This window comes from Lissotriton vulgaris, chromosome 8, assembly GCF_964263255.1.
Source record: "Lissotriton vulgaris chromosome 8, aLisVul1.2, whole genome shotgun sequence".
Lineage (NCBI taxonomy): Eukaryota > Metazoa > Chordata > Amphibia > Caudata > Salamandridae > Lissotriton > Lissotriton vulgaris.
The window spans coordinates 1527330414-1527343345 of NC_141696.1; the positions used below are offsets into that span (position 1 = coordinate 1527330414).

Sequence of the window (12932 nt, forward strand, 5' to 3'; positions counted from 1 at the left end):
GGCTCCCGTGGACCAGGAGTCTACCCAGGGAGGCGCACAACGGACCGGGCACCCGACAGGTCGCAATTGCAGGCCGCGACTGACTTACCACCACGCCCTCACGCGGACAGCGATCAGTGATCCCATCTCCCCCTCCCCTCCGCACCTGCGTAACTCCAGCATGATACACTGCAATGGTAACAGCTCTCTGCGAAATAATACACGCAACCATTATATGCGACACAGTGCATCCTTGTTTTATATATCCCCAGTTTGTTCAAGGCTGACATCCTATAACCCCTACGATAACGTGCGAGGGGGGAACAGACACACCCGCAACCCCAGTAAGGCGCAGCGACCACCCTGCAAGCTTGTTAGCTGCAATTAGACACAGGCCTCTTGGGCCTGTCACCAGCTAAAAGACTGAATTGTGGGCCTTCATACTCTAGGCCTACACATTCTAATGTCAGCATAGGGTACGCTTGTGCGATCTTGCTTGTAAGTCAATATCAACTGCATTACCAGCTGTGTTGTATGTACTATTAAAAAAATGCCAATAAAAAAGTTTTATACAAAAAAAAATTACTAAGTTTATGCCTTTCGTGTAAAGACGGAAAAGTATTTTTGGGTCATTCTTCGACCTTCATGTATTTTTAAAATGCAATGTTTATTTAGGCAGCTGTCAGGCAGGCAGGCTGGCTATATCGTGGCATCCACAACGTATATTACTTTTCCTAACGGTAGAGACATTTATAAAATGAGGAAAACACACAGTCAAGAGGTTAAAAAATATGAAACAATAACATTGCGGTTAAATAATAAATCAATCAATAGGCCCCGCGTATTAAAGCCCCAAAGTGAAGGAAAGCATTGGGGGCAGACAGACAGTCGCAGTGCAGCGATTACTTCCGGTGCGTCCGGGAAGTCAGGCCCGAGCAGCAGGACCTTCAGTTCCGGAGGCGGACCTTTTTTGGACCAATCGCTGGATTGCTGGGGGCTTGATTCGTCCATCATCCTGCCAATGAATGTATTCTAGCTCTCCGATTGGCTGTTTGACCGTGCTTTAACTTTTTGAAGTGATACAGAGTGGAGCTGGGCAGAGGCGGCTGTGCAGGGTTTAAATCTCCGGACTCGGGGCCTGGGAGGTAAGTGATGCTTCTGGGACCCTTCGGGGGAGGCAGGTCGGCATGCATGAACGAGGGCAGAGTGAGCAGGGGTAACCGCGGGTTATTGGAAGAAGGGGTGATAGCGCTGCGAGCGGTATAATTGGGGGCTGAGCGCAGCGCTGCGGGCGTACAGCCTCATTGGTGTTAAGTAGCCCCCGTGTCATGTATGACCTATACACCGAGCTCTTGATTCGCTTTTAGCTTGTTTTGTTGCCTCTACTTGTAATGGTAAAAGTGACACTACAAGTCCCAGAATGCACTTGGGCAATAAGCAGGCACTCGCAGAAGGATGCATACTTGACGTCTGATGGGTGGATAGCTGTGCTGGTGTAGGCAGCCGCCTAAGCCTTGCAGTCTAGCTCCCACCCGGGGGCGTTGGAAGTCCCCAACCGAAAGCTACACTGCATACGAGCCATAGAGACCTGAATCTTGTGGCCTGACGGCTAGACTGCCCACGTTGGAGCTGGGAAACCAAGGTTCGAGCGTCGGGGTCGACTGTGATCCTGGGCAAATCCCTTCATCTCCCCCTGCCTACAAAAATAATGAATGTCTCCTTGTGTAACGTAACTGGTGCGTCGAGTTCGCCCTATATACCTCTGCAAAAAAATAATCTTGGGGTCTGCCTCGGCTGTTCAATAAGAAGGGCATTGGTAAAGCTAATGGGTCTCGCCTACTCGAGGGCTATTGGCTTTGGCAATCTGTTTTGGCAACTATTTATGCCAGCGTGGTTTCTGTTAAGCATGACTACAAGTTAGTGGTTTGGAGTAGAGTGGCATAGAGTGGTGGGGTGAAATGGAGTGTGGTGGATTGGGTTGGATTGGTGTTGTTTGAGTTGGAGTGGGGCAGATTGTGTGGTAGATTGTAGCAGGGTTGGGTAGATTGGTGTACAGTGGAGTAGGATAGATTGGAGTGGGGTACAGTGGGGTAGATTGAAGTGGCGTAGAGTGCCTTGGAGTGGAGTACCATGGAGTGGCGAAGAGTGGAGTATTCATAGTGTGGTAGTGCACTGCCATTTCACATTTTCAATGAAAATTACCATTACATTTTCACCAAAATATGGTTTTATTGCACACATGATCATTTGTGCAAATGTCATCACTATTGTATTGATGTTGTGATTGTTTTCAAATATTTGTTTCCACACTTCAGAATCACTAAGCAATGTGCTTCATTTCTACTAATTCTGATATTTTCTGAAACATCAGCACAGATTTTTTTTGTGTGTGCTAGGGCAAAAAACGACATCCACTTTTCTTAAATGGATACTCAGCAAGATTGTCACACACATTCTCTCGCTTTGAAGTCAGAAAAAAAGTAAACACCAAGCTCCCTCAGAAGAGTGAGCTTGACATTTGACCTCTGTCTTTGAATGCACAGCAAATGTTACAAAATCAGAACAAGATTTAAAGGCCTGTTTACAGAAAGCCAGCTTGTGGAAGAATACAGAAAACAAGGTTTGGGCAACAGGAGGGGGCAAACTCAAGCTGGACAGTTTAGAGCAAATAAAGCCAGTAAATAGAAAGGCATAAAATGTGAGATACATACCACTAAACAAGCAGTGGGTGGAATGTATTTCTAGGTCCGCTTTCTCAATGTCCCTATGTTGTCTAAAGCAAAATAGATAGCTGTACTGTCTGGTAGGCTTCGACCTAAAAAGACCAACGTTCACGCTGATTCAAAATTGCCCTTCACCCACACAGAAACACAATCCTGGATACATCATAAGATACTATGCGAGACAATAGCTCATTTTGTGATATTTGACTGAAATACAGTATCCAAACCTTTGTACGTTTGCTCAGCCTTGGGAATCGCTGGGCCTACACTGGACTAATGAAGGTTAGGTCGGGAGAGGCCCACAGGATACGGGTGCAGTATCTATAGGCAACCGCGTTTACCATACAAGTCAATGGTGCGTAAAAATCAGAAGGTTATAGGTTTAGGAGACTTCCGACTGGACTAGAACTTAGCCACTTAAAACTAGGACAATAGAGGTGTAATCCGCTATTGGAGCACCAGAGTTAGTTCGTTACCACACCCACAGGAAGCAAGTTCATAGGTGCCAAAGTGTCGGGTTTCGTCGTGAAGTTCTATGGAGCCTGTAGATGAAGATGTTGCAGGCGGCCAGGAGAGAGGAGTCCGGTTGGATCCAAGGGTGGATCGAAGATGTAGAGTACCTGAAAGCAGAGGGGACAGAGTTCAGGTCACTAGCCAGTGACCAGCGAGGAACCAGGAAGGAACCAGGCGATGTCGGGTTGCAATCGGGTGATGTCGAGGTGTTTGTCTCCGCTGCCACGTGGACCAGTAAGGATCGAGGATGACCAGCTGGTGAACACGAGCTGTCCCACGAAGGCTCTTGCTGTTGGCGGTGTCGGTACTCTATTCGGAGTCACCAAGCCTTGGCAAAGGCAACCCACGCAGGATACGAAGATGTCTTCTTGATCGGACCGGGAGGGTCAGATCGATGGCTCCTTTTCAGGGGAGCTGGGGCCAGTCTGGAGCAACCACACCAGCAGTGAAGTTTCGAGGTTTTGTCGTCACAGAGGCTACTAGCCAACGGGTAAGCGACCGGACAACGCGTCGAGCAGGAAAAGTGCAAAAGGGCCCCACGCAGCACTCGGAGAGTGTGGAGAGATGATATTTGGAGCACAGGCTGCTCGGGGCTGGGGCTTCTAAAATCCCAAAGCACAGCGTCGAGGGTGCCGGAAGCACTTCGTCGACTTTTCAAGATGGCCGGTCCCACGTCTCTCGTCGCCTCCACGGGTCTAAGCTTTTCTAGGACTGTGGATCGGGCTGTTGAAGTCTGGGAGTACAGGTCTTGTCGCTCTGTCGTTCGAGCTCCGGCGGGAGCAACGGCAAAGAAAGTCTTGTCGCGCTGATGGTGCCTGCTTGCACAGGGTGGCCACTCCTTGACCACAAGGGAGATTCTTCAGTCTTCCACGTCGAGTAGGATGTCGAAGGGTCCAGAGTTTTGTTTCAAAGTTTGTCAGGATGATCTTAATTGCATTGGCACAGCTCCTACCTTTATTCCTAATCAAGGGGCTGGGTCACCTGCTAGGTCCCTCCTATGGGTGGGACCCAGGAAGGGGGTGGATACACCCCTTTCCCTTTGTCCAGTTTCGCGCCAGAGCTGGGGCTGGAGTGCCCCAGCACCGGTTTGAACTGGGCTATGCATGGGACGCCTTGTGCGCCCCAGGCAGTGTCTAGTTTCATTCAATTCTCCCTGCTACAATCCACTATCTCCTGTCTGGGGTGGTGTAACACCTCCCTGTGACAGGATACCATTTGTTCAGGCCTCCCCTGCCGGAGTTTCGGTCAGCAGCATCCATTTTGTGATGCTGGGTCTCTGGTTAGATTTAACCGCGTTTAAGCAAAGTAACATGTCTTCTCCCTCCTAGAAGGGTGGAATGCTACCCCTGTCGCCAGGACTGGCGATAGGGTAGTATTCCAAAGCGTATGGCACCTCACATGACATGTTTTGATAAAGCCAAACCAAAGTTAGCAAATAACCGCGAGGATTATAATGCACTTAAGAGTATATGGTATGGCAATATCCCAGAACAGCTAAGGGAGTTGGTCCCGACAGCTGCAGACAGGCTCAGCTCATGCTAGAGCACCATCTCACATAAAACCAAGCACTCTGCCTCCAGGATTGATAAGGCCTGCCATAGGAGTGACTTATAGGTGCATATGTGTCCAGATATAGGTTTAGATATAGGTATACTATATCTAAGCAAGGGGTGATTACACAACCATGCCCCAGCTGAGTGATCATCCAGTTGTGTCAGTTTGGATAGCCAGCCAGGGGTGGCAAAAGATAAGCTGCAGCCCCTGGTAGGCCTTGGATGCACCTATGTCCTGGGTACCTATAGTACACTGTACAGGGGCTGATAAGGTGACCCAATGTCCAATTTGGAGATGAACCTAAGCTACATGGAGTCCATTTTACAGAGAGAGCAGATTGCCTGGGACCCTGATTAGCAGTATCCCAGGCCAACTAAGTCGAAAACCAGCTAAACACTAGGCAAACAAGCATTAGAAATGCAATAGGTCTCGCAGCATTAGAGTTAGTGCTTTTAGAATTGTTTATGGGTTTTTTTGTAAATCTTTAGCATGAGGTTGAGGGTGAGTGAGGGTGAGTGAGGGTGAGGGGTTGAGGGTGAGTGAGGGTGAGGCTGAGGTGTTGAGGGTGAGGGTGAGTGAGGGTGAGTGAGGGGTTGAGGGTGAGGGGTTGAGGGTGAGTGAGGGTGAGGGGTTGAGGGTGGGTGAGGGGTTGAGGGTGAGTGAGGTGAGGGGTTGAGGGTGAGTGAGGGTGAGGGTGAGTGAGGGTGAGGGTGAGTGAGGGTGAGTGAGGGTGGGTGAGGGTGGGTGAGTGAGGGTGAGTGGGGGTGAGTGTGGGTGAGTGTGGGTGAGGGTGAGGGTGAGTGAGGGTGAGGGGTTGAGGGTGAGTGAGGGTGAGAGGGTGAGTGAGGGTGAGTGAGGGTGAGGGGTTGAGGGTGAGTGAGGGTGAGTTAGGGTGAGGGGTTGCATTGTTGGCATTATCCTCCCCCATCCCTAGTAGATTAGGAGAGGCATAAAAAAGGCACTGTTTTCATAAACAGAGAAGCTGTTACTGGGCTGCTGGGAGGGGACAGAGGGAGCCCACAGGAGAAACCATGTCTGTCTGGCCTGTTCATATGAACAGGATGCAGAAAAAGTTGATATGTAGGAAAAGGGAGTGCATTCAATGAAATGCGACCACTAACATTTACCTCAAAAACTAAGACTTATTTCCGGCTGCATTTGACATAAAAATGAATGCAATGAAACGCGATCACTAACATTTAATTCAACGCCAAAGACTGATTCCTGCATTTGACATACATAAAGAATGAATTTTTAGCACACTGCGCATGCCATGAGCAGATGGGAGCGAAAAAAAGCAGAACTGCATGTTTTTTTTCTCTATTTCCGGACTCAGCTGCATCTGAAAGACAGGCTGTCAAAAAAGCATCATATTGTGCTGGAGAATCTGTAAGTAAAGCTGTCATTCATCCTTACTGGAGAAAATGGAGGCCAAATATACAGAGGGTGGGGGCGTCAGGAAAATGACATTGTACATGCAGCCTGATAACACAGAGTGACCCGGCCCAGCAGGCTGCACTGCCAGCAGCAGCCCTCTGCTTCGAGGCTCTGGCTGCCTTTCTCTCCTGCTTCCCCCCTGCCATCGACAGGACCTTACCTCGTCAGCATCTCCTTGACCACATACAAAGAATTTATGAGGGGGAGGGGGGCTTTGACTGACAACTCAACAATGTTTGGAAGGCGCAGCACACAGGAATGTGGTACACTTGTTCAAAGTACGGTGTATCACAGTGGTGTATTCGGTGCGCCCCCTAAACCACACAAATCAATGAGGAGCGACTAAACAGGAGTGGATGACGGGTCATTTTTTTCTCTCTCTTTGTCTTTAGACACATTTAACTGCTGAACCTCGGATTGCCCTGTTAAAGTCTTATGCTGGTTTTCCAAAAAGTGTTAATGTTAGCCTATCAGCAGAAACATGAAGGATTTTGCATTTGAAAGGCTGTCTTTGGCCTCTAACCCACTGGGCAGTTTAACCCGTAATCTCCTACAAGGAAAAACAGGCACAGATGCTTTCACATACACAGGCAAACGCACACAGATGCACACACAAGTCCAGGCACGCACACACACTGATGCACACACACAGATGTGCACACATACACAGGCACGCACACATAGGGTCGCACACATACACAGATGCGCGCACACACACACGCAGGCACGCACACAAACACACACACACACCCACAGATGCATTCACATACACAGGCAAACACACAGGCATGCACACATACACAGATTTGCGCACACTCCCAGGCACGCACACACCAAACACACACACATGCATTCATGTTTCCGTCTTGCGAGGCTGCGAGAAACAGTCAATTCCAAACTCAACAAGTAGAAACCCGTTGTGCACAATTTGCACCCCAGTTGGTATTTCGTCTTGGATGCAATTTTTTTTTGCAGCAAATCGGGATGTTGTGCGCCTAAGATGGAATGGAGAAGGGGTTCGTCTCTGCGTCTAAAATGCAGCGGGCAACCATGCGCCTGAGTGAGATAGAGTAACCCGTTCTGTGTCCGGGATGTCGAAAGGAACACTGCGAGAGAGCGTGTTTAAGTGTCATGATTTACATGTAACAGTTTAACAGGACACATCTTTAATCTATACCATTGTAAAAGACTATTTTAATAAAATAGAGAATGAGGCACAGACGGTGTATTTACCCAACTCAATATAACTGATTTTATAAATGAAAGAATGAATGTCCTTCGGAAATGCGAACGTCTGTCTATCCAAACTACAGATTACTTACAGGTAACTGCAGCTGAGCGCCGCGCTCAGGTCCCGATTGGGACCTGGGAGTTTCCTGTTTAGGGACTGCTGTCTAAACATTGGAGGGAGAGGTTAATCGGAGGTGACGAAGAGTCGCGAGGGCGGGGAGAGAGGATGCTAAAAACAATCATGTCAGCACCGACTGAAAAGGTTTCGACAATGGAGCGACTGAAAGCACACATCGCCTCTCCGTGTCGGGGCCATTGTGCAGCGGTGATATACGACCGCGTTGTGATCCAGCGGCCATGACAGCGAACCTTCGGGAACAGAGCGTGGCAAATCATTGTGAACTCAGAACTCATAATGAGGAACCTTCCGGGCCTCGGATTATTAATTTGCTGACAACAGCCATTGTCAAGAAATTGAGACTTTACACGAGGACAAAGAGCCTGCGTGCAGAATTTGGAGAATTCAGGGGCGAACACCACAACGATAAAACTCTGCGCCAAAAAACACATGAAGAATACCTGTCACGGCTGTTGGGAAAGGCACAACAAAAACACAAACAGAGAGAACGCGGTTCACCCTACACCAATGAGGCAGTCTCTGAGATACTGCTGCAAAGGAGAAATGTGCAAACCTCATTGGGATGTATGGGAGTTATAAGAAAACGAGACGGCGGGGAGGGGGCGGAGCGGGTCAAATCAACAAACAAGCCGGAGGGAAGAGAGGGGAGGGGGGAGGAGAAATGCGACATGGCGGGAAGGGGAGGGGGCGGAACAGGGGAGGGGGCGGAACGGGGGAGGGGGCGGAGAGGGGACATGCACGCGCCCGTGACTTTTAAGGTCAATGCGCATGCGCATAAGCTTAATGCGCATGCGCATTGACCTTAAAAGTCACGGGCACTGCAAGGAATCGCCACGATTCCTTGCAGTGTGGATAAAGAGTGGATAACTCGCAATACTCTCGCCTTGCTCGATGCGCATGCGCATCGACAGGCGAGACCTAAAAATCTGGGGTAACCATAGTCGGGTATCCACCTTCCTACAGCGGCATAATTCCAGTGTGACCATATATGATTACCTACTTCCGCCGGTGTGTGAGTAGTGTGCGACCCCACCCCCTTTTTGTAACTTAAAGCTCCCTTGAGCAGCGGGCTGACGAGCCTGGGATCCCGCACCTACGCGCCGGAGTGGTACTATACCTGGCAGATATTGGCAGCCATCGGCGACCCCAGAACACTGCCTATCCCTGCTGACGAGGGTTGAAAACCCGAAACACGTGTCCAGGGATGGCGAAGACAGCGAAGATAGCAAGATCGAAAGATGATGCATCGCGAACACTCGACTACAATGACCAGAGTCCTTAGGGGCAACTTCCGCCGGTGTGTGAGTAGTGTGCGACCCCACCCCCTTTTTGTGACTTATAGGTGCATATGTGTCCAGATATAGGTTTAGATATAGGTATACTATATCTAAGCAAGGGGTGATTACACAACCATGCCCCAGCTGAGTGATCATCCAGTTGTGTCAGTTTGGATGGCCAGCCAGGGGTGGCAAAAGATAAGCTGCAGCCCCTGGTAGGCCTTGGATGCACCTATGTCCTGGGTACCTATAGTACACTGTACAGGGGCTGATAAGGTGACCCAATGTCCAATTTGGAGATGAACCTAAGCTACATGGAGTCCATTTTACAGAGAGAGCAGATTGCCTGGGACCCTGATTAGCAGTATCCCAGGCCAACTAATTTGAAAACCAGCTAAACACTAGGCAAAAAATCTGGGGTAACCATAGTCAGGTATCCACCTTCCTACAGCGGCATAATTCCAGTGTGACCATATATGATTACCTAGCAGTCCTACCCTATGTTCGGGAATGAGGCCCAACCTGTCTTGGAGGGTTTTAGGTGATGTGTAATGGCCCAAATTGTGTCTGACTGGGTAGAAGTATCAATCTGGGAATTGTAAGCGCGCTACTCACCAGTGAGGGTCTCGAGGTGCTGCGAGGTGGGGGTGGGGGTGGGGTGGGGGGAGGGGGTCTGTGGATCTGTTTATCCGGCGAGCCAGGTCTTGAGTGTCTTTTTTCAAGGTGTTTAGGGAGGGGATGCGTCTGATGTCTGCTGGTAGCTTGCTCCCGATCTTCCGCCTGCTCTGGCTCTGTGGATGTGTGGGGTTTTGGCCAGTGCGAGGTTGGAAGATCGGTGGTTTCTCTTGGGTACGTGAAAGTTGATTCTGTCGTTATGGTATTTGGGTCCGTTGATTTGTAGGCGTGAGTGAGTATTTTGAAAGTGACTCTTTTCTCCACGGGGAGCCAGTGGAGACTTCGTAGGTGTTGGCTGATGTGTTTGTGTCTGGCAGCGGTGTTCTGTATTGTCTGGAGTTTGAGGAGTAGGGACTTTTTGATGCCGGCGTAGAGTATGAAATGCCATTGTTGATTCTGCATTTACTGAAGGTAGGGTTGCAGATTTAGAGGACACCTGACAAGTCCTGGCCTAGATTCTGGGATGGGGCGTGACCTATATCAGCGGTTCTTTGGAATTGCGCCTACAAGTGTGGTGTAGTGCGAGCTAGAAATTGATTATTTTGTTTTTTGAGGCCTTCAGCATTGGAGAATGCGTAAGGTCATCCATTAATGGGTAGCTGGGGAGCAGTTTGAAATGTCAGATTAAGGGTGAGTGCGGAATGAGAGCACCATTTGAGTATGTTGTGCATGTGTGTAGCTGGCACATGGATTCTTGGTTTTTTAAACATCCTTCCGAATTAGAGGAAGGTGGGAGGAGAACAAACGTTCAGGCTTGGCTGGTATCGACAACAGCAGAGGAAATGGGGGGGAAAAAGCGGAGTTTTTCAGCAAATTTTTTTTAAGTCCTGTACGATTCTATGTTGTAACAACAATGCTTCACAGGGGTAAACTGTTTCTTAGCATTAATAAGAATGAAACCAGTTATTCCATTTGTGTTGTATGTATTTCCAGGGTTCTTAGCAGGTTAGCTTGACGGCTCATATTGTCACTATGTGCAGGCCTCTACGCAGCATCTTTGCTTCGCCATATAATTATAAATCCTTGTCGGCTGTGCAGAGTAGCATGTGAATGTCTAGTTCTGTGAAAGTTGGCAATGCCAAATGGTTTCCAACATTGAGGCAGAAGATGCTGTGAGGCTGATAACAAGCTGGTTTTGCCTATATGCGTGAATCAGATTGCCTTGCAACTGGCTTGATGAGCATGGAAATGGAAAATAGAGTGCTGGGGTGATGTCGTCTCTGCATCCAGACTGGAGTAGGTGCTTAGTTACATATTTTGAACATACTTGAATCCATGTAGGATCTTTGCCATAAGGTGGGTGAGTATTCATGATATGCTTACTACCTGCCCATGGGAGGAGGGAGCGAAACAGACTGTCAGGCCTATTTCTTTATTGGACTCTTTAATGAAAGTGGCCGGGAGGGCCATCTTAAATAGGCTTCAGCAGTGTGCAGCAGATTCGGGGGTGCTCTCTAAATACCAATACAGGTTTAAAGAAGGTCTGGGCACAGTAGAGCAAGGTTTAAACCTAGCTATCATTATTGGTACATACATGGTCGCAAAATAGGACAAGTTATTCATGACTTTTGTGGACCTTAGCTATGCCTTCGACTGTGTTAGTCACGAAATGTTGTGGGATACTTTACTTGATCTAGTAATTGATTCTTGTCTTATAAATTTTATTAAGGAATTGTACCAGGGGGCAGGCGCCAAGGTTCGCTTTGGTACTAAAGGAGAATGTACAGCCAATTTCACAATTAAACAAGCATTGGAAATGCAATAGGTCTCGCAGCATTAGAGTTAGTGCTTTTAGAATTGTTTATGGGTTTTTTTGTAAATCTTTAGCATTTTTGTTTCCTGTAGCCAATGCTAAAGAATTAAAAAAAAAAGCCATAAACATTTCTAAAAGCTCTAACTCAAATGCTCCGAGACCTATTGCACTGTGTGAGGGTGAGGGGTTGAGGGTGAGTGAGGGGTTGAGGGTGAGTGAGGGGTTGAGGGTGAGTGAGGGGTTGAGGGTGAGTGAGGGGTTGAGGGTGAGTGAGGGGTTGAGGGTGAGTGAGGGTGAGTGAGTGAGGGTGAGTGAGTGAGTGAGGGTGAGTGAGGGTGAGTGAGGGTGAGTGAGGGTGAGTGAGGGTGAGTGAGGGTGAGTGAGGGTGGGTGAGGGTGGGTGAGGGTGAGTGAGGGTGAGGGTGAGTGAGGGTGAGTGAGGGTGGGTGAGGGTGGGTGAGGGTGGGTGAGGGTGGGTGAGGGTGAGTGAGGGGTTGAGGGTGAGGGGTTGAGGGTGAGGGTGAGAGTGAGGGTGAGAGTGAGGGTGAGGGTGAGAGTGAGGGTGAGTGAGTGAGGGTGAGTGAGGGTGTGTGAGGGTGAGTGAGGGTGAGGGGTTGATGTTGAGGGTGAGGGGTTGAGGGTGAGTGAGGAGGAGTGAGAGTGCAAGAAAGTTGCAGTTTGGCTTTGAAACGGATCTGAGAGGTGTCTGCGTGATAAATGAATGATGCATAGGAATGGACAGAATGGGAATGTGTTTCGAGGACGTGCTCGGGGTGTGCATACTGGAAGCAGGGTGATGGATTCGAGGCTATGAGCGAGGGTGATGCCGAGCTCACCTCAAGGAGAGGGTGAGGGGCCAGGGCAGAAAGTAGGTGCAACAGAAGGAGCTGTGTAGCAAGAAACTCTGAGGAACGTGACACTGGTACTGCATAATGTGAAGTGTATTCCCCGCAGTGCTCAACGTTCACGGGATTTAATAAACCAAAATACACTGTCAGCAACAGCAGGGACTGGTTATTTGATGTTCCGACAAACATCGGTCTAGTCTGTGCTTAACCGCGATCAGCCGCCAGGGGGTAATGCAAGAAAATCTATCTGCAGGTTTGCTTTTCACTCCGTAAAACATGTTTATTGGAGCAAGTCCAGTGCTGTGCCTACCTGAAAGTCTTTTGTAATCTCTTTTAGATGTTCTAATGTGGCAAGTGCGGATATACACGAGGTGTTGTATTCCTGCTGATGCCACACTGTTAACTGGAGCGAGAGCTAGCTCCTAGGATCCTTATAACGAATAATTGGGGAATGGCTGAGGGAGAGGATGAAGCGTGGGTGCTTCTGCAGGAATAGCTCACAGCGATGCGTCATGTAACTGTCAAAAAAGTTGGAGAAAGGAACGTTTCAGGTGAGGATGGCCCTGCAAAAAGTCTGCAAAGTTATTGTTTGTGACGTCAGGGGGGAAGTGGGGATTTAAAAAAAAATGCGACACGGCGGGCAGGGGAGGGGGCGGAGCGGGTAAAATAAACAAACAAGACGGAGGGAAGAGAGGGGAGGGGGGAGGAGAAATGCGACACGGCGGGAAGGGGAGGGGGCGGAGCGGGTAAAATAAACAAACAAGACGGAGGGAAGAGAGGGGAGGAGAAATGCGACACGGCGGGA

The 12932-nt window shown here is 49.0% G+C and overlaps 1 protein-coding gene across 1 annotated transcript in view; it reads left to right on the plus strand.

Annotated features, from left to right (window-relative positions):
• Positions 1 to 1057: 1057 nt before the first annotated feature.
• TTF2 (transcription termination factor 2) overlaps positions 1058 to 12932 on the plus strand; it is a 146683-nt gene continuing 134808 nt past the window's right edge. The window contains exon 1 of the mRNA XM_086935653.1: positions 1058 to 1124. The gene's annotated coding sequence lies outside the window, so the exon portion shown is untranslated. The remainder of the gene's footprint in view (positions 1125 to 12932) is intronic.